This window comes from Entelurus aequoreus, linkage group LG11, assembly GCF_033978785.1.
Source record: "Entelurus aequoreus isolate RoL-2023_Sb linkage group LG11, RoL_Eaeq_v1.1, whole genome shotgun sequence".
Classification (NCBI taxonomy): domain Eukaryota; kingdom Metazoa; phylum Chordata; class Actinopteri; order Syngnathiformes; family Syngnathidae; genus Entelurus; species Entelurus aequoreus.
Window position 1 is genome coordinate 62,376,368 of NC_084741.1, and position 27,569 is coordinate 62,403,936.

Genomic DNA, 27,569 nt, shown 5'->3' on the forward strand with positions numbered 1-27,569 from the left:
TCTCTTCTGTGTCCAGGGACTTATTTCCTGAGTTTGTAAGCAATAACGAAAACGACAAAAGATTTTTTAATCATAGAAAATATTGATCTAACCAAATACTGATATTATACTTTGTATTGTTACTGTCGATATTTGTATTGATCCGCCATTCTTTGTTTACATTCAAGAGCTCTAGCTTATGATTAGCTCATCCTCCTAACGTTGTGAAGTAAAGAATGTTTAGCTAGCTATTTATTCCTTATTATTATTATTATTATTTGCCGCCTTGGAGGTGAGGATTGCTGAGTTCGAAAATCGCTATGCACCGTGGAGGGGCGTTAGTTGCTAGCTAAGATGCTACATTGTGTTGAGGACATGTTTGCTTGTCTCTGTCATAATTGTAGACACAGCTAGAATGTGTCATTGTGCATTATCGCGATAGAACAATATTAAACACGCTATCGTCGGCCAAATTTCTATCATGTATTGTCTAAAACACTAACTGTATACTGTAAAAACCCTACTACTGATTTTGTTTTGCTCAAACAAATGTATGTAACAAAGGATAATCAGGTACTAGTTTAAATATTGTATTGATATTGTTAAAGGCCTACTGAAATTAGATTTTCTTATTTAAACGAGGATAGCAGATCCATTCTATGTGTCATACTTGATCATTTCGCGATATTGCCATATTTTTGCTGAAAGGATTTAGTAGAGAACATCTACGATAAAGTTCGCAAATTTTGGTCGCTGATAAAAAAGCCTTGCCTGTACCGGAAGTAGCGTGACGTCACAGGTTGTGGAGCTCCTCACATCTGCACATTGTTTAAAATCATGGCCACCAGCAGCGAGAGCCATTCGGACAGAGAAAGCGAACGATTTCCCCATTAATTTGAGCAAGGATGAAAGATTCGTGGATGAGGAAAGTGAGAGTGAAGGACGAGAGGGCAGTGGAAGCGATTCAGATAGGGAAGATGCAGTGAGAGGCGGGTGGGACCTGATATTCAGCCGGCCGCTAATACACCGCTTCCCACCTACAGCTTTCTTCTTTGCCATCTCCATTGTTCATTAAACAAATTGCAAAAGATTCACCAACACAGATGTCCAGAATACTGTGGAATTTTGCGATGAAAACAGACGACTTAATAGCTGGCCACAATGGTGTCCCAAAATGTCCGCTACAATCCGTGACGTCACGCACAAACGTCATCATACCGAGACGTTTTCAGCGGGAAATTTAAAATTGCACTTTACTAATCTAACCCGGCCGCATTGGCATGTGTTGCAATGTTAAGATTTCATCATTGATATATAAACTATCAGACTGCGTGGTCGGTAGTAGTGGGTTTCAGTAGGCCTTTAATGTCAATTGCACTCACCATAAATAAACTGAAAATGTTAAAGGTAATACATGTGATCGGTATTGGTATCAGCCTATCTCACTCATAAATATTCGGGAATGGCAGAATAAAACCCTAATCGGAACATACCTATTTACAAACCCCAAAACCAGTGAAGTTGGCAGGTTGTGTAAATCGTAAATAAAAACAAAATATAATGAATTGCAAACCCTTTTCAACCTATATTAAAAAAAAGCTGGCACAAGTGGCAAAAAAGACTGAGAAAGTTGAGGAATGCTCATCAAACACTCATTTGGAACATCCCACAGTTGAAAAGGCTAATTGGAAACAGGTGGGTGCCATGATTGGGTCTAAAAGCAGCTTCCATGAAATGCTCAGTCATTCACAAACAAAGATGGGGCGAGGGTCAGCACTTTGCTAACAAATGCATGAGCAAATTGTCCAACAGTTTAAGAACAACATTGCTCAACGAGCTATTGCAAGGAATTTGGGGATTTCACCATCTACGGTCCGTAATATCATTAAAAGGTTCATAGAATCTGGAGAAATCACTGCACGTAAGCAATGATATTGAATTGAATCGAAGTATTTATTCCAAACCTGCACAATACAACAACACACCTTTTTTTTACATTTTGGCAGACGTTCATACAAGGCTTGAAAAGGGGTTGGATGAAGCAGATGCTTATAATATCCCAAACCCTCTCACCCATTCCACATTTAACATAAACAATATAATACAAGAACAATACTATACAAACAAAAACAAGAAAAGCTCCTGTACACTAACAATACAATAGTACCACTTTTACTATGAGACAAGACAAGACGAGACAAAATTAAATCAACATAAAAAACACAATATATACATTATATATCAATATAGATCAATACAGTCTGCAGGGATACAGTCCGTAAGCACACATAATTGTATTTCTTTATGAAAAAATAAAAAATAAAATAAAAAAATCCCCCCCCGGTCCGTGGGACAAATTTTCAAGCGTTGGGGACCACTGGTTTAGGGTTTTGTAATAGAGATAGTTTCGTTTTTTTCCCCTTATCGCTATGTTATGAACGATGTTCATGCGGTCCACATAATTATGCCTATGTGTTGTATCTTTACATTTCAGGACAGCATTGACTAGCAAATAGGACGGTCGTAGGTATGATGACCTCTTTTTCAAGACAATTTTTTTTTTTAGATAACACCATTTCTTGAATCATCTTTCCAAGACTGGCAAAATAAATATTTGAGTGAAGTGAAATCCATCCATCCATCCATTTTCTACCGCTTGTCCCTTTTGGGGTCGCTGGAGCCTATCTCAGCTGCATTCGGGCGGAAGGCGGGGTACACCCTCGACAAGTCGCCACCTCATCGCAGGGCCAACACAGATAGACAGACAACATTCACACTCACATTCACACACTCAAAATGAATAATAGATGACAGTTCAACTGAATAACGTAATGAAATACCTTACATAATAGCAACATTCTTAAGTAATAGTTTTGGTCTTTACAAATCTGCAGGGAAACCATACACGTCTCCAAACCCTTCTGCTCCCGCATACACACCACGCCCATTCTCATACCTGTAGTTCTGCCAAAAAGCAGACACTAAAATACAGAATTAAAGGCACTAGATCTAGCTGGTTTTGATATTTAGTGGTACGTCTGTTTTCGGAAGTAACCCGTTCCAAAAAACCGAAGCAATTTCTTCTAAAACAAATTAATGTAGGAATGTTTTACATGCAGAAAACATTGCAAAATCCATATAAATTGTAAATGTGTACAGCTCTGGTAATGGGTATATTCGCACCCACCTGCACAAATGTACTTCAAAATGTAACAATCAAAATAAATATGACTTTTTTTTTGTTTACTAGGGCATGCATATATAATATGCATTAGTTTGACCATTTAAAATCAACGATAATAAAAAGGAGATGCTTGGAAATAGCATAAAAATGCCTTTTTGGTGTAACCATCATGAGCGTTCTGTTCAGGTATATTTTTTTTAATATTTTGATAAATCATCATATTTATGTATTACTAAATCTAAATAGGTATTGATCAATCTTTAAGCTGTGTGTATTTGATTTCAGTTTGCTTTTGACATCTTATTTAGAATTGTAGTTGAAACTTTTACAACATTGTGTTGCGCTCATGATGGCGTAACCAAACTAGATTTCATTTAATGATGTTATTTTGAATATTTATTCCCTTTTTTACATTTAGTATATTTAAATATTCATTTATAAACATTGAATACATTTCAAATATCAATAAAATGCAATTGCCTTCATCTTATAGGGTAATGTTTAGTTACAACAAGTCATGAGCGTAACACTAAGCTTCATCACTTTGACTTGTAGTATCTCTAATTCTGGTGGTGTTTTATGCTTTTTTCTTTTTGTAACATGTACTATAGATACAATACAATAAAGTCCCATATAAAATTATGTTTCTAGCAATACTTTAATTTTGCCTTTGAAAGTAACACTTCAATGTCCATTAGTGGAGCTGTATTGAAAGTAACACTCCAATGTCCATTAGTAGAGCCGTACACAAATTAAATTTCAATCTTACTTTGTGCTGTGCCAATGAAGTGTTGTTCGATCTGACTTAGTATGACGCGCTATGGCAGCAAACGCTGTACCTGCTGTGACGTGTAGTATTAATACAGCAAGGTGTGTCTTTCGTCTGCTTCACTCATTAATTGTGTTCCGCGGTGCGTAAATGAAAAGACAAGAGAGATCAAAGAAATATTCAAAAGGACACACCAGACAGTTCTCACATTCCACACAAACCGGGGTCAAAACGGGTTGCCTTCCGGTTACATCACAATAAGACCCGAGCCTGCAGCACCCTCCAATGTGCCAACATGGTACATGCACATTTTGGCCCCGATACTTACCTTTATTGAAGACTCTTATTGGCAAAAACAGGAGCGAGGGAGTTACCACTATATAAATATGAGTGTTTCTCACCTTCTTTATCAATGGGCATGCTTTCTTTGGCCACATTGTGGATTAATTTCCTGTGCTACGCAACAGAAAAACAATACTCACAGACTGAGTCACCGGCTCGATTGCACAGAATCATACAGACTAGTTTGTTACGCGTAATTTTTGGTTGTAAGACGAAAACGGGGGTTACATTTCAGCATTTTTTTTGTCGAAAAACGAAACGTTAAAAAAATCGGTGCGTATGAAAATCAAACCGTACACAAAAATATTGGAGAGCAATGATTTTTGTTTGCAATGATGTATCTGCATATATTGTATGTATATGTGTATTAGGGCTGGGCGAAAAATCGAGTTTGTAAGATACATCGATATATTTTTAAACAAGATATGAATTAAGAAAATATCGTAATATCGATATAAATTATTTCACGTTAAAATTACCAAACGCCGCTTATTTGTTGTGTTCATTGTTCTCCCCCGCTCCCCCTCCATGGGCTACTAAACCCCTTCCCTTCCAAGACGCACTTGCACTATAAGAACATCCATGATTGGTGGATTGTTTACTATGATGAGTCACGATTGGTTAAGCAGGCAAATCAGAGGCAAGACAGGGCGGGTCATCGAACCAGGAAGGTAAATTAAAAAGTGCCTGCCTGCAATTTTTGGTTGTTCGCGAACCGAGACAAAAATTGGCGTAGCATTTTGGCATTTTTTTTGTCGAAAACCGAACCGTTCAAAACACGGGGCGTATGAAAATCAAACCGTACACAAAAACGTATTATTGGAGAGCAATGATGTATCTGCATATACCAGTGATCCTCAACAGGCGGACCGCGGTCCATGTCCGGACCCAGCGACGTGTCCGTCCGGACCCAGCACGAATTATAGTAAAAAAAAAAAAAAATTTGTATAATTATAATTATTATAAAAAAATATAATAATTGTATTCATCTTTTAATTATCGCTAGCGCAAGTCAACGTTCTTTGTTGTTTTTAGTCAAATATCTCCACGTTTGTTTACACTTCTCCGTGTCTCACTCACTCCACGGAGTGAGAGCGAGAGAACGCCACTCTGATTGGCTGCAGAATCAGCCAATCAGAGTATGGGTTGTTATCTCTATCACAACGACGCGCTGATAGGCTGTTACCACCTGGGTCACACAGCGCTCATGCCACATGCATGGAACCTTTCGCTGCAGGCACACAGTTGTCTCGTATCGCTACTTCGCTAACTGTTCACTCGTCAGTCACTGAATGTCAATCAAATCACAACGGCATGCTCCAAGTTGGCTCAGGCTGGTAGAAGAAAGGTGGACAGGGAAAACCGACGTTTCAAGGAAGAATAGACAGAGCAATTTGTTTTCATCCTACCTACTGCAAGTACCAGACCAATGTGTCTAATATGCAACAGTACTGTTGCTCTGGTGAAAAGTGAAAATCTGAAACGTCACTATCTGAAAGAGCACCGCGAATTTGAAGAGACATTTCCTCATGATTCGGAGCTAAGAAAAAAAGAAATCACGAGGCTGAAAAAGTCATATGAAACATCAAGCAAGATTTTTGTTAAATCTATGACACAACAACAAATAGCAACAGAGTGCTCACTCAGAGTGGCATGGGTTTTGGGTAAACACAAGAAGCTATTCTCTGATGCAGGAATAATTAAAGAATGCTTGACTGAAGTGATGGGTGCCATGTTAGAAGGCAAAGAAAAGGAGGAAATGACAGCTAAAATAAATCAAATCCCACTCTCTGATGCCACAGCTACCAGACGTACTGAAATTTTTATTTTATTTAAGTTCTTATTTAATTTTGTTTCAAAGAAAATCTTTAATGTATTTTATTGGATATTTATTTTATTTTTGTTAATTTTAAGAAAATGTTAAACTACTACCTACCTCCTGCCAGGGGCGCCACTAGGGATTTTGGGCCCCATGAAAATAATCTTTACAGGGCCCCCTGTATTATAATTTCATCATCATTAGGGGCCTCTCTGGGCCCCCCTCCATCATGGGCCCCTAGAATCCATCTCCTTTACCCCCCCCCCCCCCCTTTCGGCGCCCCTGCCTCCTGCTACTATATAAGTTTGATCGATAATAAACGGACCCAGCCTGTTTCAAAATAACATTTGTGGACCTTCAAGATTTGTACTTGAGGACCCCTGCTCTAGTGACTCAAAGCGCTTTTACATAGTGAAACCCAATATCTAAGTTACATTTAAACCAGTGTGGGTGGCACTGGGAGCAGGTGGGTAAAGTGTCTTGCCCAAGGACACAACGGCAGTGACTAGGATGGCGGAAGCGGGAATCGAACCTGGAACCCTCAAGTTGCTGGCACGGCCACTCCACCAACCGAGCTATACCGCTGTATAATGTTTTATGATGCTGGCATAAAACATTAGCATGCTAACATGAGAACTGTTGGCATACTTACAAGATGGCGCCAGGTATCAAGTCCATGATTTTTAAGTTTAAACGTACAAAATTGGCTAAAATTTTAGCATAAATTATTAGCATGTTAATGTTAGCGTGCTAACATAGAAACAGCTTGCATACTTGCAAGATGGCGCCGGGTATCAAAATCCATGATTTTTAAGGTAAATTGAAGTTTAAAGTCCCAACAATAGTCACACACACACTAGGGGTGGTGAAATTATCCTCTGCATTTGACCCTTCTCCATGTTCAAGTTCAAATGTTCAAACTTGGCTAAAATGTTAGCATGCTAAGATAGGGACAATTAGCATACTTGCAAGATGGCGCCAAGTATCAAAACCCATCATTTTTAGGTTTTAAACATACAAAATTGGCTAAAATGCAAGCATACAACGTTTGCATGCTAACATGAGAACAGTTAACAAACAAGATGGCGGCAAATATCAAAGTCCATGATTTTTAGTTTTAAACTTACACAATTAACTCTAATGCTAGCATGAAATGTTAGCATGCTAACATTGGGAACAGTTAGCATACTTGCAAGATGGCGCCAGATATAAAAATCCATGATTATTAAATTTAAATGTACAAAATTGGCAAAAAAAAAGTTAGCATGCTAATGATAGCACGCTAACATTGGGATGATTAGCATCCCTGCAAGAAGGGGAAAAGTGTCAAAATCCATGATTTTTAGGTTTAAACGTACAAAATTGGCTAAAATGCTGGCATAAAATACAAGAATGCTAACATGGGAACCGTTAACAGTCCAGTATCAATAACCATGATTTTGAAGTTTAAATGATTAAAATGTGTAAAAATGCTAGCATTAAACATTAGCATGCTATTGTTTTCATTCTGGCATGTGACCAAATTGGAGGAAATACCAAAAGTGTCAAAGCAGTTCTATCATATTCATACGCCATATATATATATATATATATATATATATATATATATATATATATATATATATATATATATATATATATATATATATATATATATATATATATATATATATATATGGGAAAAAATCACAAGACTATTTCATCTCTACAGGCCTGTTTCATGAGGGGTTTCCTCAATCCACAGGAGACATATATATATATATATATATATATATATATATATATATATATATATATATATATATATATATATATATATACACTACCGTTCAAAAGTTTGGGGTCACCCAAACAATTTTGTGGAATAGCCTTCATTTCTAAGAACAAGAATAGACTGTCGAGTTTCAGATGAAGATTTTGGGCCCCATGAAAATAATCTTTACAGGGACCCCTGTATTATAATTTCATCATCATTAGGGGCCTCTCTGGGCCCCCCTCCATCATGGGCCCCTAGAATCCATCTCCTTTACCCCCCCCCCCCCCCCTTTTCGGCGCCCCTGCCTCCTGCTACTATATAAGTTTGACCGATAATAAACGGACCCAGCCTGTTTCAAAATAACATTTGTGGACCTTCAAGATTTGTACTTGAGGACCCCTGGCATATACTATATGTATATGTGTATTAGGGCTGGGCGATATATCAAGTTTGTAAGATACATCGATATATTTTTAACAAAATATGAATTAAGAAAATATCGTAATATCGATACAACTTATTTCACGTTAAAATTACCAAACGCCGCTTATTTGTTGTGTTCATTGTTCTTCCCCCTCTCCCCCTCCATGGGCTACTAAACCCCTCCCCTTCCAAGACGCGCTTGCCTATAAGAACATCCATGATTGGTTGGTTGTTTACTATGATGAGTCACGATTGGTTAGGGACAGGCCAATCAGAGGCAAGATAGGGCTGGTCATTGAACCAGGAAGGGAAATTAAAAAGTGCCTGCCTGCAATTTTTGGTTGTTCGCGAAACGAGACAAAAACTGGGGTAACATTTCTGCATTTTTTTTGTCGAAAACCGAACCGTTTAAAACACGGGGCGTATGAAAATCAAACCGTACACAAAAAACGTATTATTGGAGAGCAATGATGTATCTGCATATATTGTATGTATATGTGTATTAGGGCTGGGCGATATATCAAGTTTGTAAGATACATCGATATATTTTTTAACAAAATATGAATTAAGAAAATATCGTAATATCGATATAACTTATTTCACGTTAAAATTACCAAACGCCGCTTATTTGTTGTGTTCATTGTTCTTCCCCCGCTCCCCCTCCATGGGCTACTAAACCCCTCCCCTTCCAAGGCACGCTTGCCTATAAGAACATCCATGATTGGTTGGTTGTTTACTATGATGAGTCACGATTGGTTAGGGACAGGCCAATCAGAGGCAAGATAGGGCTGGTCATTGAACCAGGAAGGGAAATTAAAAAGTGCCTGCCTGCAATTTTTGGTTGTTCGCGAAACGAGACAAAAACTGGGGTAACATTTCGGCATTTTTTTTGTCGAAAACCGAACCGTTCAAAACACGGGGCGTATGAAAATCAAACCGTACACAAAAACGTATTATTGGAGAGCAATGATGTATCTGCATATATTGTATGTATATGTGTATTAGGGCTGGGCGATATATCAAGTTTGTAAGATACATCGATATATTTTTTAACAAAATATGAATTAAGAAAATATCGTAATATCGATATAACTTATTCCACGTTAAAATTACCAAACGCCGCTTATTTGTTGTGTTCATTGTTCTTCCCCCGCTCCCCCTCCATGGGCTACTAAACACCTCCCCTTCTAAGACGCGCTTGCCTATAAGAACATCCATGATTGGTTGGTTGTTTACTATGATGAGTCATGATTGGTTAGGGACAGGCCAATCAGAGGCAAGATAGGGCTGGTCATTGAACCAGGAAGGGAAATTAAAAAGTGCCTGCCTGCAATTTTTGGTTGTTCGTGAAACGAGACAAAAACTGGGGTAACATTTCGGCATTTTTTTTGTCGAAAACCGAACCGTTCAAAACACGGGGCGTATGAAAATCAAACCGTACACAAAAACGTATTATTGGAGAGCAATGATGTATCTGCATATATTGTATGTATATGTGTATTAGGGCTGGGCGATATATCAAGTTTGTAAGATACATCGATATATTTTTAACAAAATATGAATTAAGAAAATATCGTAATATCGATATAACCTATTTCACGTTAAAATTACCAAACGCCGCTTATTTGTTGTGTTCATTGTTCTTCCCCCGCTCCCCCTCCATGGGCTACTAAACCCCTCCCCTTCTAAGACGCGCTGGCCTATAAGAACATCCATGATTGGTTGGTTGTTTACTATGATGAGTCATGATTGGTTAGGGACAGGCCAATCAGAGGCAAGATAGGGCGGGTCATTGAACCAGGAAGGGAAATTAAAAAGTGCCTGCCTGAAATTTTTGGTTGTTCGCGAATCGAGACAAAAACTGGGGTAACATTTCTGCATTTTTTTTGTCGAAAACCGAACCGTTCAAAACACGGGGCGTATGAAAATCAAACCGTACACAAAAACGTATTATTGGAGAGCAATGATGTATCTGCATATATTGTATGTATATGTGTATTAGGGCTGGGCGATATATCAAGTTTGTAAGATACATCCATATATTTTTTAACAAATTATGAATTAAGAAAATATCGTAATATCGATATAACTTATTTCACGTTAAAATTACCAAACGCCGCTTATTTGTTGTGTTCATTGTTCTTCCCCCGCTCCCCCTCCATGGGCTACTAAACCCCTCCCCTTCCAAGACACGCTTGCCTATAAGAACATCCATGATTGGTTGGTTGTTTACTATGATGAGTCACGATTGGTTAGGGACAGGCCAATCAGAGGCAAGATAGGGCTGGTCATTGAACCAGGAAGGGAAATTAAAAAGTGCCTGCCTGCAATTTTTGGTTGTTCGCGAAACGAGACAAAAACTGGGGTAACATTTCGGCATTTTTTTGGTCGAAAACCGAACCGTTCAAAACACGGGGCGTATGAAAATCAAACCGTACACAAAAACGTATTATTGGAGAGCAATGATGTATCTGCATATATTGTATGTATATGTGTATTAGGGCTGGGCGATATATCAAGTTTGTAAGATACATCGATATATTTTTTAACAAAATATGAATTAAGAAAATATCGTAATATCGATATAACTTATTTCACGTTAAAATTACCAAACGCCGCTTATTTGTTGTGTTCATTGTTCTCCCCCGCTCCCCCTCCATGGGCTACTAAACCCCTCCCCTTCTAAGACGCGCTGGCCTATAAGAACATCCATGATTGGTTGGTTGTTTACTATGATGAGTCATGATTGGTTAGGGACAGGCCAATCAGAGGCAAGATAGGGCGGGTCATCGAACCAGGAAGGGAAATTAAAAAGTGCCTGCCTGCAATTTTTGGTTGTTCAGGAACCGAGACAAAAACTGGGGTAACATTTTGGCATTTTTTTTGTCGAAAACCGAACCGTTCAAAACACTACTAAACCCCTCCCCTTCCTCCTTCCGAGACATGCTTGCACTATCAGAAAATCCATGATTGGTTGGTTGTGTACGAGGATGAGTCACGATTGGTTAGGGACAGGCCAATCAGAGGCAAGATAGGGTGGGTCATCGAACCAGGAAGGGAAATTAAAAAGTGCCTGCCTGCAAATGTATTTTTCTAAATCTTTGTACACTTATGTTATTTATTTTACGTGTAAATAATATTTTTCTATTTTATTTATGTTATGTAATTACAGTTTCTTTTTTGTGCTGTTAATACCCATCTTGTCTATCTGGGTTAATAAAAGTACCACTGACTGTTTTTACAGTACAGTTGTCATTCACTTCAATTTCACTGAATATCGCTCAAAAAGGAATATATGTATACTTTCACCGAAAAATATATCGAGATATATATTGAATATGGAGTTTAAGAAAAAATATTTTGAGATATTCTTTTTCGTCCATATCGCTTAGCCCTAATGTGTAAAACGCAGGAACCATGTTGTAACATTATACTGGGTGTCTGCTGGCTCATATTCATACCTTTCATTTCTTCTTCATACAGTAACGGAACTACAAACAGTATCCATAATCACAACTAAACAAACTTAACTCGGTTAGCGAACAGCAGGTTTACAGCGAGACACAATACCAGCCTCAACTTCCCACCTGACACACCTTCCTTATAGCTCCCGTGCTATGGAACACGTTGTTCGAAATTGTGTCAATTACAGACAATGGGCACAGTTTGTCGTCGTGTTTCCTCCACGACAAAGATCGACCCGACCACTGAGCTAAAAAACACGGTGCGGCTGTAACTTTTAGTCGGTTCCTACCTGTGCAACAGGGGGATACCAGCGATGTCGGCTTCGAAACCTTCGGCTGATTCTCGCAGTTTTCTGTGAACAGTCCACGGGGTTTCTCTGCTATTCTACTATTTAAAGACTCGGCCCCCGTGCAGGGTGGGTGACGTCACCAATCACCATGCCAACCGAGAGCGCTAGGCATCATGGTAGTTGTAGTTAAACCTCAATCCAACATCAATACAACATCATTGTTTTCTTATTTTGTCGTGTTAATATTTATGTTGTCCACGGTAATTATAATTTTAATATTAATTAAATAAAAAATAAAATTTAAATTAAAATACAAATTACACAATTATTTGAGCCTAATTTAGTGAACTTGCCAAATCAATTTACTTTAATGTTTATTTATTTATTTATTTATTTACAGACGAACATAGTTTCGTATTTAATTATTGTTTCTTTTGTTAACATCAGAGTCCGTTCTGCAAAAAGGTAATCCCTAGAAGCACACAGAAAGAAAACCTCCAGGCAAATTCAACCCTAGCCTAACCCACTCCCCCCACCACATTGATTGATTGATTGAAACTTTTATTAGTAGATTGCACAGTTCAGTACATATTCCGTACAATTGACCACTAAATGGTAACACCCGAATACGTTTTTCAACTTGTTTAAGTCGGGGTCCACGTAAATCAATTCATGGTACAAATATATACTATCATCATAATACAGTCATCACACAAGTTAATCATCAGAGTATATACATTGAATTATTTACATTATTTACAATCCGGGGGGTGGGATGAGGAGGGTTTGGTTGATATCAGCACTTCAGTCATCAACAATTGCATCATCAGAGAAATGGGCATTGAAACAGTGTAGGTCTGACTTGGTAGGATATGTACAGCGAGCAGAGAACATAGTGAGTTCAGATAGCATAAGAACAAGTATATACATTGGAAATACATTTGATTATTTACATTTGGTTATTTACAATCCGGGGAGGTGGGATGTGGAGGGTTAGGGTGTTAGTCAAGGGTTGAAGTTGCCTGAAGGTGTTGTTTTAGTGCGGTTTTGAAGGAGGATAGAGATGCACTTTCTTTTACACCTGTTGGGAGTGCATTCCATATTGATGTGGCATAGAAGGAGAATGAGTTAAGACCTTTGTTAGATCGGAATCTGGGTTTAACGTGGTTTGTGGAACTCCCCCTGGTGTTGTGGTTATGGCGGTTATACCTCCCCGGATTGTAAATAATCAAATGTAAATAATCAAATGTATATACTTGTTCTTATGCTTTCTGAGCTCACTATGTTCGCCGCTCACTGTACATATCCTACGAAGTGAGACCTACACTGTTACAATGTCCATTTCTCAGATGATATAATTGTTGATGACTGAAGTGCTGATAGCAACCCAACCTAACCCGTCCCAACCCCCTCCACATGCCACCCCCCGGATTGTAAATAATGTAAATAATTCAATGTATATACTCTGATGATTAACTTGTGTGATGACTGTATTATGCTGATAGTATATATTTGTACCATGAATTGATTAACGTGGACCCAGACTTAAACAAGTTGAAAAACTTATTCGGGTGTTACCATTTAGTTGTCAGTTGTACGGAATATGTACTGTACTGTGCAATCTACTAATAAAGGTTTCAATCAATCAAAAACAGCCTATGGACAGGGACCCACAGTTAAAATATACATCATCATATAATATACAAAATACAGTACAATACAATACATTTCAAAATCTACACACCAAATACCCATTTACAATTTCATTTATACATAAAAAAGGAATCTTTAAATCCGCCAAATCAGTCTAAATATCTTTTTATTCAAATTTGATTAAAAGGTTGCATCTTGAAGATATGCGATAATCTCATCCTAAATACTGAGGTCAAGACCAAAATGATGCGACTAATGTGAATTCCTCAACCATGAGGGGTGTGTTAAAAGTACTAAGCATAACCATTGATCCATCCATTTTCTACCGCTTGTCCCTTTTGGGGTAGTGGGGGGTGCTGTAGCCTATCTCAGCTGCATTCGGGCGGAAGGCGAGGTACACCCTGGACAAGTTGCCACCTCATCACAGGGCCAGCACATATAGAGAGACAACATTCACACTCACATTCACAAACTAGGGCCAATTTTAGTGTTGCCATAAAGTCGCAGTAAATTTACCTTAAAACACTTCCCAGGGGGTGATCAAAGGGTGATGGGTCAAATGCAGAGAATAATTTCGCCACACCTAGTGTGTGTGTGACTATCATTGGTACTTTAACTTTAACTTTTTAAAAATGTTTAAAGAATTTGATTATTTTATAGAGCTATCAATCTCATTCCAGATCATCGGGCCTCTACAGGCTATACTAAAGCTTTATCGTATTGCGGTTACACAATAAATGTAATTTGTATCTTGATCTGGTAATTTGCTTCACGTACTTGCCGGGCCCGGGCAACAATTTCACGCCTGTAGTCTATTTAACGATGAACAGATGGTTTGGATCACTAGTGCCGGTGTTCGTGCCACGCCTTGGCAAGGACAAGGCGTGGTGCTTTTTAAGAAAGCAAAGGCATTTCAGTTAAAGGCAAAGGAGTGAAGCTCAGTACAGGAGAGGCCTAACCAGTTAAACAAGTTGCAATTCAGTCCAACTCACACCTACACACAGGCACACACAATATTTATCTACTTTTGGTTACTTGATATGCAGGGCTTGAATCCCATTTCAATGATGACATCTGTTATAATGCTCAAGTAACCACATGTCTATATAGATATAAGTATTTACTAGTCTGCAGGTGATAGTAAATCCCAGGGGTAGGAGGTGCAAGCAAGCGGTATTTGTCTTCAGGCTGAAACAGGCAACAGTTGTTCCCAAAACCTGTTGGTCCAGTTGTGCATTGACTTCAAACGGGCTGACCCTAGTATTTACAATTGTCACAAGAGGAGCTTAAGGCTCGCCCTTATCAGCTAAAAGTGTATGTTGGTACACAGAAAAGGGGGTCGTCTGCATCTGCTGCTCTCTGATTACAAGAGACATTGCTCTTGTAAATGATTTGTTCAATTACACAACTGTTGCCATATCTTAAAACTAGGACTGTCACAAATAACAAGTTAACTCATGTGATTAATCAAACATTGGGGCATTCATCATCATTGACAAATTGCATTTGTGTCCAAATATTGGGCTCTTTTTTAAGTTAATTTAAATCAAGCAAGCGAGGAATAACCTGTGAATAATCATGATTAATCTGTTTGTTTTTTTTGCAGCACTTCTCAAAACTAATAATGCTTTAATTATTGCAGCCAGCCAGCATTAGCAAGATAACTCTATTAATAAGGGTTAACTATCAGCATTTCATAATGTTATAATATTTCATCTCAGTGGGAGGAGCTTCTTTCAAGGAGAATATACATGATAGGGGAAATTATATGTTGATGGCTTGCTGATTTGATAAGTTTAGCCCCCTTAAAATGACATGAACAGTTATTACGTTTAAAGATTCAGAGAGACTATCAACTTAAACATCCGTAAAAAATATTTTTTATAAAATAATAATAACATAATAATTAGTATTTGGCAACAATTCTTATATCATATCGTCTTAGGCATATCGTCTATATTGCGCAAAGGTTGCGCAATATAGACGATATACATTATAAATGATACACGTTATATATAATATGATTTTGGCCAACGATAGAGATTTTATAGTGATAATGCATGTCGATGACACATTCTCGTGGTGTCCCGCAATTTTGACAGCAACAAACGAACGAAGGTGTTTTCAATGCAATGTAGCGTTTTCGTGAGGTACCTACATAGTACAGCTTTTAAATCATATAATCACTGTGTTTCTTACAAGTGTCACTGATTGATTGATTGATTGATTGATTGATTGAGACTTTTATTAGTAGATTGCACAGTGAAGTACATATTCCGTACAATTGACCACTAAATGGTAACACCCGAATAAGTTTTTCAACTTGTTTAAGTCGGGGTCCACTTAAATTGATTCATGATACAGATATATACTCTCAGATATATACTATCATCTGGAGGACGAGATGAGGAGTAGCTAAACATGCACCTTAGAAGCCATGCTAAGCGCTAAACTAGAGCTCTCAAATGTAAACAAGGTTGGGCAGATCGATACAAAAATCAACAGAAATTATACCATGTACAGTATCAGACAGTACAGTATCTTGTCAATACAACAGTGATTAAATATTTGTTTTGTTATCACAAAATCTTTTTGTTATTGTCTATAAATTAAGGAAATAATGCAATATATACCGTGATATAGATTTGAGGCCATATTGCCCATCCCTATTATGTGCAAACAAATTAGTCCTGTCCCTGGCGATATGGGGACACTGCTGATGCATAATTCAATAATTCAATTCAATGCAAAATTTCACTTCTCAGAGTAATGATAATTTTGAAGAACGGGAAAGATCAGTTCAGGCAGCAAAGGAGTGCTCAAGAAGAACCACATTCAAATCTTAAAGTGGCCTAGCCGGTCTGCGGACTATAATCCCATAGAACAGGAGCTTCCAACCAACAAGTCGTGGACCGGTATCACTCCATGGGCTAGGCCGGAGCGGGGAAGGAGAAAACCTCCAGACGCAATATAAAACTAAACATTAACCTGTACACTTTTTTTGTACAGGGATATGTTTGCGGTTTTGTCATTTTGGTTTAGATGTGCAGGGAATTTTGTAGAACTCTTAGATTGACAAAGTTGTTGCTATTCCTGTCCAAAAACGTGTGTAAGTTTAGATTTTCAGCACTAACCACAATCAAAACAATAAACTGTAAAATCAAGCAGAGCCTGGCAAGTTATTCATGCAGATTAAACTACTACCACCTGTGAAAACAAACTCCATGTCATCTTCCACACCCCTTCATGTTATTTACTGTAGTTTGTTTGTGCTGCCCTCTACTGTTTTCTTTTATTGTTAGAGACGCTATCCCGGTCCTGGGCGTAGCCAACAGATGACACTCACAGCTTGTCAAGTTCCGTTCAGCATTGCCAGATGTAAGATAATCATTCTATTTTTAGGATAATTTCACACCCTATATGATGCACAATCAATAATAAAACAAATATATTCCATAATGTACTATAATTTGACCCCTTCAATACAAATGAGCAAACACAAACCTGTTCTGGTTCTAGCTTTCAAACCTAACTTGATGCCCTAGGCTCACACTGATGGTTGTCTGTATTCATTTGGTGTTTTTTGTACCTGTGGAACACTTCTGAAACAAGCCGCACATGTTATTTTTGAATTGCTTGCATTTTGTCAGAATTCTCAGCATAATAATACAACTTCTGGAATTAAATATCGAATCACAAGACTTGAAGGATTTTCATTTAGTTGTTTCATTTTGCAGAACAAAAAGCAGATAACAAACATGACACTAAACAAGTCGGCATTAGGCAAGGTGATGATGCTGGAACCTTTGTCTTGTGCCGTTCTCATGAGATTGATGAAGACGACTGCCTGAAGAAAACATGCAAATTTCCAGTCATTGATATTAATACTCATTCAAGTACCTCGGGATGTGGGTGGACAATAAGCTAGACTAGACTGTTAACACGGACCACTTGTACCGGAAAGGACAGAGCAGGCTGTACTTCCTGAGGAGGCTGCGCTCCTTCAACATTTGCAAAAAACTATTGTGGATGTACTACCAGTCTGGTTGCTAGTGTTCTGTTCTACATCGTAGTGTGCTGGGGGGGGGGGGGCAGTACATCTAAAAAGGACAGCTCCAGACTGGAGAAACTGATCAGGCGGGCCGGCTCTATGATCGGTACAAAACTGGACTCACTGGCGACAGTGGCAGAGAAGAGGACTGTGGAAAAACTACTGAGCATCATGGATGATGCCAGTCACCCTCTGCATACCGTTGTCAGTAGCCAGAGGAGCCTGTTCAGTGCTCGACTGCTTCATCATTATCCTTTCCATCCTTTGTAACTGAGCTACTGTGTGAAACAATTTCCCTTGTGTGTTGAAGAGGTTCATTTAGCCTACTGATGTGTATTTATAAATGGTTGATTTATATAGGCTAGTAAGGTAAAGTTTTGTACCTTACAAGTTTCCATCCCACCACCTCAGGTGGGATGGAAAAATCCATATAACACGTCACAGACGACGCCACGCTAACATCACGTGACACCTCTGATGAAGGCTGCAGAAGCAAGGTAGCCGAAACTTGTTCGGTACAAAACTTTACCTTACTAGCCTATATAAATCAACCATTTATACATTTTCCTTGTGGATCAATACATTTTGTCTAAGTGTAAGTCTTTCGTTATTCCATCAATCAAAGGATGTTTGGGGATGATGATATTACTTTTCAAGAAGATAATGCCTCTCTGCCATAGAGCAAAAACTGTAGAAACATTTCTTTAAAAAGATAAATAAGGTCAAAGTCAAATAGATTGGAATTGACATGCATAAAGCTGCAGACTCCCATTTACGGGATTTATATCTATGAGCCTACATGTATAAAATAAATGTTAATGTAGCTGAGAGTGTACAAATGGACCCAATAAAAAACAACATCTATCTATATCTTGACAAAAAAACCCCAATGACTTGTGTGTTGTTTGTATTGTGGGTTTCCTGCACGTCGTCTTCATCACTAAAAGAAATCTGCGAAGGGGAAATCCTGCCATTTTCAAGTATGTTTCTTGTTTTGTTTTTTGTGTCATCGGCTTGAAGCATCCCTCTGTCTCAGACTCCCACGTCATCATGTGACATGAGTGCATGACTGTTGTGATTTTGCTTCCTGGTTTTGATGACCCGCCTTATCTTGCCTGTGATTGGCCATTCCGCAATGTTTCGCCCTAACCTAAGCCAATTGTGACTCATCATACAAACACCAACCGTTCATCATGGATTTTCTACGTATTTATGGATGTTCTCGTTCATCCATGTCATTGTATTTTCTCTGTATTTTTTGGGCCTTGATTCGCAGTCCATTTTCTCTTTTTGAAGCTTGTAGCTTTGATGTAACTAGTGTTTCTTAACCATAGGGACGGGGCCCATTGTTGGGTCACGAGCATCCACTAGAGGGCAGCCAAAAAAATATCTGTTTCTCAGCTGTAATACACTTTTCCACCACTTGTGGCAGTAATGACATATCAAACAAAAAAATACGTCTGAAACTAAGTCATAGAAAAGTTTCTTGAGCGCAACAATTATGACAAAAGTGGTGAAGCATATTTTCATTTCACTTGAATTTTATTTTACAGTTTAGTTTAAAAAAAAAAATCATTATTAAGACATGCACCAGGGGATAGGTTGATTGGCAACACTAAATTGGCCCGAGTGTGTGAATGTGAGGGTGAATGTTGTCTATCTGTGTTGGCCCTGCGATGAGGTGGCGACATGTCCAGGGTGTACCCCGCCTTCCACCCGACTGCAGCTGTGATTGGGTCCAGCACCCCCACGACCCAGAGAGGGACAAGCGGTGGCCGAGTCATACCAAAGACTATAAAAATGGGACCCATTACCTCCCTGCTTGGCACTCAGCATCAAGGGCTGGAATTGGGGGTTAAATCACCAAAATGATTCCCGGGCGCGGCCACCGCTGCTGCTCACTGCTCCCCTCACCTCCCAGGGGGTGAACAAGGGGATGGGTCAAATGCAGAGGACAAATTTCACCACACCTAGTGTGTGTGTGACAATCATTGTTACTTTAACTTTAACTTTAGAACATGGATGGATGGATTTTAGCACAATATAATGGTATGTAAATACATTTTTCATCAGTCCCTTCTTATGCACTATATTTGATCATTACATTTTTTTTTTATAAACAGCCTGACCTAAGCCTAAGATTTATGTGTTAAACAAAAAATACTATTTGTCATTAGCACATGATTTCAAATAATTAAAAAACAAGAGTAAGATTATTAATTCAGTGTTAATACTTTAATGACCCTAGGCCCCTCTGCAGTGAAAAAGTTGGGCCCCGAGGTAAAAAAAAGGTTAAGAACCCCTGATGTAAGCCGCTTTGCGACATGGGTCAAAAACAGCTAAGCTACAGGAATCACTATTCGTTTAAAAAGTAGTAAAGCTACGCCAAGCTACTGGGAAATGCAGTTAAGCTATGTAGCTTCGCAATAAGGTAATATTGGTGTACGTTTAAACCATTCAGACTTAGATCTTATCTAGTAACTGCCAACAGTGATTGTCTCATTGACTTTAAAAAAACAGAACTATAATAACAAGTCAGTCTTTTGAACGGCTCTTTAAAAGGAACGGCTCCTATGGCTCCCTTCAAAGAGCCGTAAATTTAATCTCTACCAGAAACAATAAACTGTTTGGCGTGCGTCATGAAAACAGGGACTGAAAACAAAAAAAAAGTGTTTTGGTTTTGTTTTGGAATGGCAGCGTTGTTGCCAGGCAACAACCATTACTCTCAGGATACACTAACTGTGTGATGGGAGATCAGCTCTTTTCTGCAGAATCAATCCATTGTTGTGTTTCTTTGCGCCAGGACACACTTTACAGCAGGCCTAGGCAACCATTTTGACTCGGGGGGCCAAATTTGGAGAAAAAAATGTGTCTGGGGGCCGGTATATCTGGTTTTTAGGAACACTAATACAAAACCTCACAATAATGTCTGATTGAATGCTAAAAACGTTATGACAGACCGCCTTAAAAAACGGAACGGAATTTTAATTTTTTTTTACTGAATGAGACACCCAGAATGTACATCATGTACAAATAAAGAATGTGGGATTTACAATATTAACTATAAACGATAAAACACTGAATATTGACAACATCTCGATCGACATATTTTACAATCAAGCGAAATGTAACAAAAATGCAACAAACACAGCGAAATATGAACTCCAAGGGTAAAAACCCCCACCTACAATCTGATACATCACAAAGCTTTAAAACTTTGTTGTAAATATTTCCTTCCGTGTCTGTCCCTGACACCCGCATTTCAGGCTGGCCGCTCTGGAAACACTCTGTGGAAACGCTCCCCCACCCACTCATCTGAGCTACTGTGACTTAGGCCCTGTCTACATTAAGCCAGATAACTCCTTAAACGAATAATTATTTAGCCTAAGCCCCGTGTCAGCCACACTAACCCATCGTTTAAGGTTTACCATGAATTAATTAACGTGGACTCCGACTTAAACAGGTTGAAAAACTTATTCGGGTGTTACCATTTAGTGGTCAATTGTACGGAATATGTACTGTACTGTGCAATCTACTAATACAAGTTTCAGTCAATCAATACCCTCCTTGGATAATTTTTTACACTGGTAAGTGCGCCGTGTATTTCGTGAATCTCCAGCTCTTAGCTTTGTACGGACTCATTGATCACTTACAAACTGAGTTCGGAAAGGAAGTTTGATTTGATTGAGACTTTTATTAGTAGGTTGCACAGTGAAGTACATATTCCGTACAATTGACCACTAAATGGTAACACCCGAATAAGTTTTTCAACTTGTTTAAGTCGGGGTCCACTTAAATTGATTCATGATACAGATATATACTATCATATATACTATCATCATAATACAGTCATCACACAAGATAATCACATTGAATTATTTACATTATTTACAATCAGGGGTGTGGAGGGGGGGGGGGGGGGTGGGGGGGGGATATGGACATCAAGTAGTGGACATAGAGAGAGAATGAGAGAGAGAGAGAGAGAGAGAGAGAGAGAGAGAGAGAGAGAGAGAGAGAGAGAGATCAGAAGGCATAAGAAAAAGAAAAAGTATCTGCATTTGATTGTTTACATTTGATTATTAGCAATCCGGGGAGGGTGTTAGTTTAGGGTTGTAGCTGCCTGGAGGTGAACTTTTATTGCGGTTTTGAAGGAGGATAGAGATGCCCTTTCTTTTATACCTGTTGGGAGCGCATTCCACATTGATGTGGCATAGAAAGAGAATGAGTTAAGACCTTTGTTAGTTCGGAATCTGGGTTTAACGTGGTTAGTGGAAGTGACGCCAGAAAGACCGCAACTCACACAGGAAATAATGTCAGAAAGAACGCGCCACAGCCAGCTTCATAACAACCGGAGCTAACCACTGGAAAGATGGAGGCGAGTCATCTAGACATGTCTGTGTTTCTCATTCTTCTACATATACAGACGCTTGTGGAAATCACACATGAATACCTTAAAGGCCTACTGAAACCAACTACTACCGACCACGCAGTCTGGTAGTTTATATATCAATGATGAAATCTTAACATTGCAACACATGCCAATACGGCCGGGTTAACTTATAAAGTGCAATTTTAAATTTCCCGCCACACTTCCGGTTGAAAACGTTTAGATATGATGACGTATGCGCGTGACGTCAACGGTTGATACGGAAGTATTCGGACCCATTGAATCCAATACAAAAAAGCTCTGTTTTCATCCCAAAATTCCACAGTATTCTGGACATCTGTGTTGGTGAATCTTTTGCAATTTGTTTAATGAACAATGGAGACTGCAAAAAAGAAAGCTGTAGGTGCGATCGGTGTATTAGCGGCGGACTACAGCAACACAACCAGGAGCACTTTGAGGATAGCAGACGCGCTAGCCGAACGACCTCACCTTGACTTCCTCCGTCTCCGGGCCGCCAACCGCATCGGTGATCGGGTGAAGTCCTTCGTCGTACGTCGATCGCTGGAACGCAGGTGAGCACGGGCCGTGATGAGCAGATGAGAGCTGGCGTAGGTGCAGAGCTAATGTTTTTAGCATAGCTCTGTCGAGGTTCCGTAGCTAAGTTAGCTTCAATGGCGTCGTTAGCAACAGCATTATTAAGCTTCGCCAAGCTGGAAAGCATTAACCGTTTATTTACATGTCCAGAGTTTGGTAGTATTGTTGATCTTCTGTCTATCCTTCCAGTCAGGGACTTATTTGTTTTGTTTCTATATGCAGTAAAGCCCGATGCTATCACGTTAGCTCAGTTTCACCGATGTATTGTCGTGGAGATAAAAGTCACTGTGAATGTCCATTTCGCGTTCTCGACTATCATTTTCAAGAGGATATAGTATCTGAGGTGGTTTAAAATACAAATCCGTGATCCACAATAGAAAAAGGAGAGAGTGTGGAATCCAATGAACCCTTGTACCTAAGTTACGGTCAGAGCGAAAAAAGATACGTTCTGTACTGCACGCTAGTCCTTCACTTTCACGTTCCTCATCCACGAATCTTTCATCCTCGCTCAAATTAATGGGGTAATCGTCGCTTTCTCGGTCCGAATCTCTCTCGCTGCTGGTGTAAACAATAGGAAAATATGAGCAGTCGTTCCTCCGGTGTCGTCAAGCTACTTCCGGTAGGGGCAAGGCTTTTTTTTTATCAGAGACCAAAAGTTGCGAACTTTATCGTCGTTGTTCTATACTTCATTTCATTTCATTTCATTTTTATTTATCTCCTTCGTTGATGTGCATCTTTGATAGACAATTATAACACAATTATTCAGTTACACACCAATGCCTGAGAAGGAGCAGGATGAAGAAAACTCTTATATTTTCCTGCCCCCTTCAACATAATACATAGTCTTACTTAATGATATGTGAACCAACAATTACATCCAAATATAACGAAAACAAAACAAAACAAAAAAAAAAAACACAAGTGCAAAACTTCATGAAGTACAAACCGAACAAAAAAACAAAAGAAGTAATATACACCTCACGGGATGATACAAAACAAATACAAAACCAGGCAAAAAACAAGTAAATTAATAAATATAAAGCAAAATGTAAACACTTATGGCTGTCCATATGATTTTATTGTTCTGTCTTTATATATTTTTTTCAATTGGAATATATTTTTACAATCTTTTATCTCATTATAAAGAGAATTCCACAGTTTAACCCCCACCACTGATATACACATTTGTTTTAAAGTTGTCCTTGAATACTGATGTTGGAAATGACCTTTTCTTCTATGCTCTTCATTCTCAGAAGTGATGACAAACATTTTTTGTAAATTTGCTGGTAATGTTTTGCTTTTAGCCTTAAACATGACACATAATGTCTGTAACTTTACTAGCTCCTGTAATTTCAATAAACCTGAATTAATGAATAATATGTTAGTGTGTTCTAAGTAATCTACTTTATGAATAATCCTTATAGCTCTTTTCTGTAGTTGATACAATGCCTTTATGTTACTCTTATATGTGTTCCCCCACACTTCCACACAGTAGCTGATATATGGCAATATAAGTGCACAATACAATATGCGCATTGCCCTATAATCTAACACATATGTTACCTTATTTAATATAAAAATACTCTTAGACATCTTTTTCCGTACATGTGCAATATGATATTTCCATGTCAGACCGTCATCCAGTATCACTCCTAAAAATCTAAGTTCAGAAACCTTTTCAATATCAATTCCATTTATTGACAATTTAATCGTTTCCTCCCTTTTCCTCTTACAAAAAATCATGAACTTTGTTTTTTCTACATTTAATGATAATTTATTGGCATCAAACCATCTCTTAAGTTTAATCATTTCCTGTTCAATAATTTTTGATAATGCTTTTAAGTCGTGTCCCGAACTATAAAAGTTGGTGTCGTCCGCAAATAATACACATTTCAATAACTTTGATACCTCACATATATCATTAATATATAAAATAAACAATTTTGGTCCCAAAACCGAACCTTGTGGAATTCCACATTCAATCCTCATTTGTTCAGATGTATTACCCATAAAATCCACAAACTCTTGTCTATTATCTAAATAACTTCTTAGCCAGTCTAAAACTACTCCTCTCACACCAAAGGAATACAACTTGGACAATAATATAGAATGATCTATAGTATCAAATGCTTTTTTAAGATCGATAAATACCCCTATAGTGTATTTCTTATTATCAGTTGCTGTTGCTATATCCTCAATTATATTCATTACAGCTGAAGCAGTGGATCTATTGGTCCGGAATCCATACTGGCTCTCACTCAACAGCATGTTCTTTTCAATAAAACTATCTAATTTTTTTACAAATATTTTTTCAATTATTTTAGAAAATTGTGACAGTAGTGACACTGGTCTGTAATTAGTGAATCTATGTTTATCTCCCATTTTAAAGAGTGGAATTACCTTTGCTACCTTCATTTTATTTGGAAAGGTCCCTGTTTGAAAAGAAAGATTAAAAATATAACAAAGAGGTTTGATGATACAGTCAATAGTCTTTTTTACAATTATCATGTCTATACCATCACTGTCTGTTGATGTCTTATTTTTCAGTTTTGTTACCACCGATACAATTTCATTTTCACTAACATCTCCTAGAAGCATGGACTGTAGCACTTTGCTTCCCCCTCTCCATCCACTCTGTATATCTTTATGTTCTCCAATACTCTCTGCCAATTTGGGTCCAACATTCACAAAAAAAGAATTGAATCCGTTTGCCACTTGATTCATATTTGTTATCATCTTATTATCCTCATTGATAAAATGGCTTGGTGGGTTTGTAGGCCCATGTTTTTCCTATTACCTTGTTCAGAATATTCCAAGTTCCTTTGATATTGTTTTTATTTTTTTCTAGTAAATTATTATAATATTCTCTTTTTGCTTGTCTCATTATTGTTATCAATTTGTTTTTGTAAACCTTATATTTCGTTTCAGCATCCTTTGTTCTTACTTTTATGAAATCTCTATAAAGTTTGTTTTTCTTTTTACAAGCATTCTGTAGTCCCTTTATAATCCAAGGCTTTTTATTGTAGCTGTCTCTTTGTTTCCATACATTCGGACAATGCTTTTCATACAATGATAAATATATATTAAGAAAAGCCTCATATGCAGCATTTGCTTCTCCCCCATACACCTCATTCCAGTCTGTTTCAAATAAGTCCTTCCTAAACCTATTTATTGCCTCTTCAGTTCTTTTCCTTACATATCTATGAGTTTTTTCCTCCCTCTTTTTATCAATTGGACAGTCATAAGTAAGAAACACAGGTAAGTGGTCACTTATATCATTAATTACTAGTCCACTTTTTATATTACTTTTTATGTCATTTATAAAGATGTGATCAATTAACGTTGCACAATTTGTCGTTATTCTACTGGGTTTGGTGATCAATGGATAAAGCCCTCTACTATATACCACATCCAAGAAGTCTCTTGTTGATTTATTTCTGGGTGAGCTTAGCAGGTCTATGTTATAGTCGCCACACATGACAAATGTTTTCTTTTCCTTCACCTTACACAATAATTCTTCCAAACTATCATTAAATGCTTCTACTTTAGACCCAGGTGTCCTATATATACACGTAACAATAACATTTCTCTTCTTTTCTATTTCTACCTCTACAGTTACACATTCAAATAAATCATCAATTACCACTGTCATACATTCCACAGGTCTACATTTCAATTCACAGTCAACAAACAGGGCCACACCTCCTCCCTTCTTGTTTCTTCTACTACAGTGATACAACTCGTACCCGTCAATGGAGAAATCGATACCTCTGTCTTTATCGATCCATGTTTCAGAAAGTGCTATTATTTTGAATTTGCCATTTAGAGTCTTCAGGTATTCGTCAATCTTTGAGAAATTTGCATATAAGCTTCTGCAGTTGAAATGTATTAAAGAAAATGTATTATCTAAACTAACATTGTCATTGAATTGTTCCTCGGTGTAGTAGTCACATGTAGCATTGATTGAGTTGAACAGACGGTTTTCTGGGTCAACATCATTTTCAAAGTCATACAGTTTATAGTCCATGTATTCAGCTCTTGGAAACTTTTGATTCTCAGTTGTCTCACCTTCTCGCTGCGTAGCCTTCCCCGTCTCCAGCCAAGGATGAGCCGTGTCAGTCATAAGTCTAGCAGGTCTCATCTATATTGATCCAAGTCGCGGAGCTCTCGGATCATGACAACTTTGGCTTCTTCATATGGTCAATTTAGCCGAATCATGATTTTGCAGTTCCGTGTCCATGTTGCTTGTATCTTGTTTTCTTTTCTGAGGATGCGTGCTTGTCTTGCAATGTCAGCGTTCTTCTTGGTAAGATGTTCATTGATGTAAACCCCAGTTCCCTTCAGCTTCCTTCCCTGCCGTAGTAACTCCGTCTTGTGTTTCCGATTTACAAACCGGATCACAATGGCTGGGTTGGTTCTGCTGTCCTTCCTGGGGATAGTATGGCACGCTGAAATGCTGCCACTTTGAAGAGTCATGTTCTTACTAGAAAAAAAGTTAATTACTTGCCGTTCAAGTGTCATAAGTTCGTCTGCCGGGGCTTCGGCGTCCTTGTCAGCGTCCCTGCTGCGAGTCCCGGCCACTCTTGCATATGTGCGATGTTTGGTTTCTAGTCCACTTGTAATTAAATCGTCCATTCTGGTGTACTGTTCAATTTCGTCAATTCTTGCTTCTAGGTCAACAATTTTCTTGTCTTTTTCCTTGATGATGTTTTTCAGCATTTTGATTTCGGTCAACAACTCCATGAGTGTGTCTTGCTGTTTGGCCACTGTCCTTACATCCTCCGACAGGGAGTTAAGCGATTTCCTGATCTCCTCCAAGTCTTCCTCGAATTTCTTGTGTTTCGCACTCATTTTCTTA

The 27,569-nt window shown here is 38.3% G+C and overlaps 1 protein-coding gene across 2 annotated transcripts in view; it reads right to left on the minus strand.

Moving 5' to 3' along the window:
- The window catches only part of LOC133660329 (14-3-3-like protein), a 56,263-nt gene that overhangs the window by 22,257 nt on the left and 6,437 nt on the right, over positions 1-27,569 (minus strand). The window contains exon 1 of one of the 2 annotated variants that reach the window (XM_062063734.1): positions 12,027-12,171. The exons of the other annotated variant lie outside the window; for it this stretch is intronic. The gene's annotated coding sequence lies outside the window, so the exon portion shown is untranslated. Of the gene's footprint in view, positions 1-12,026; positions 12,172-27,569 lie in introns of those variants that run through there. 2 annotated transcript variants of the gene reach the window in all.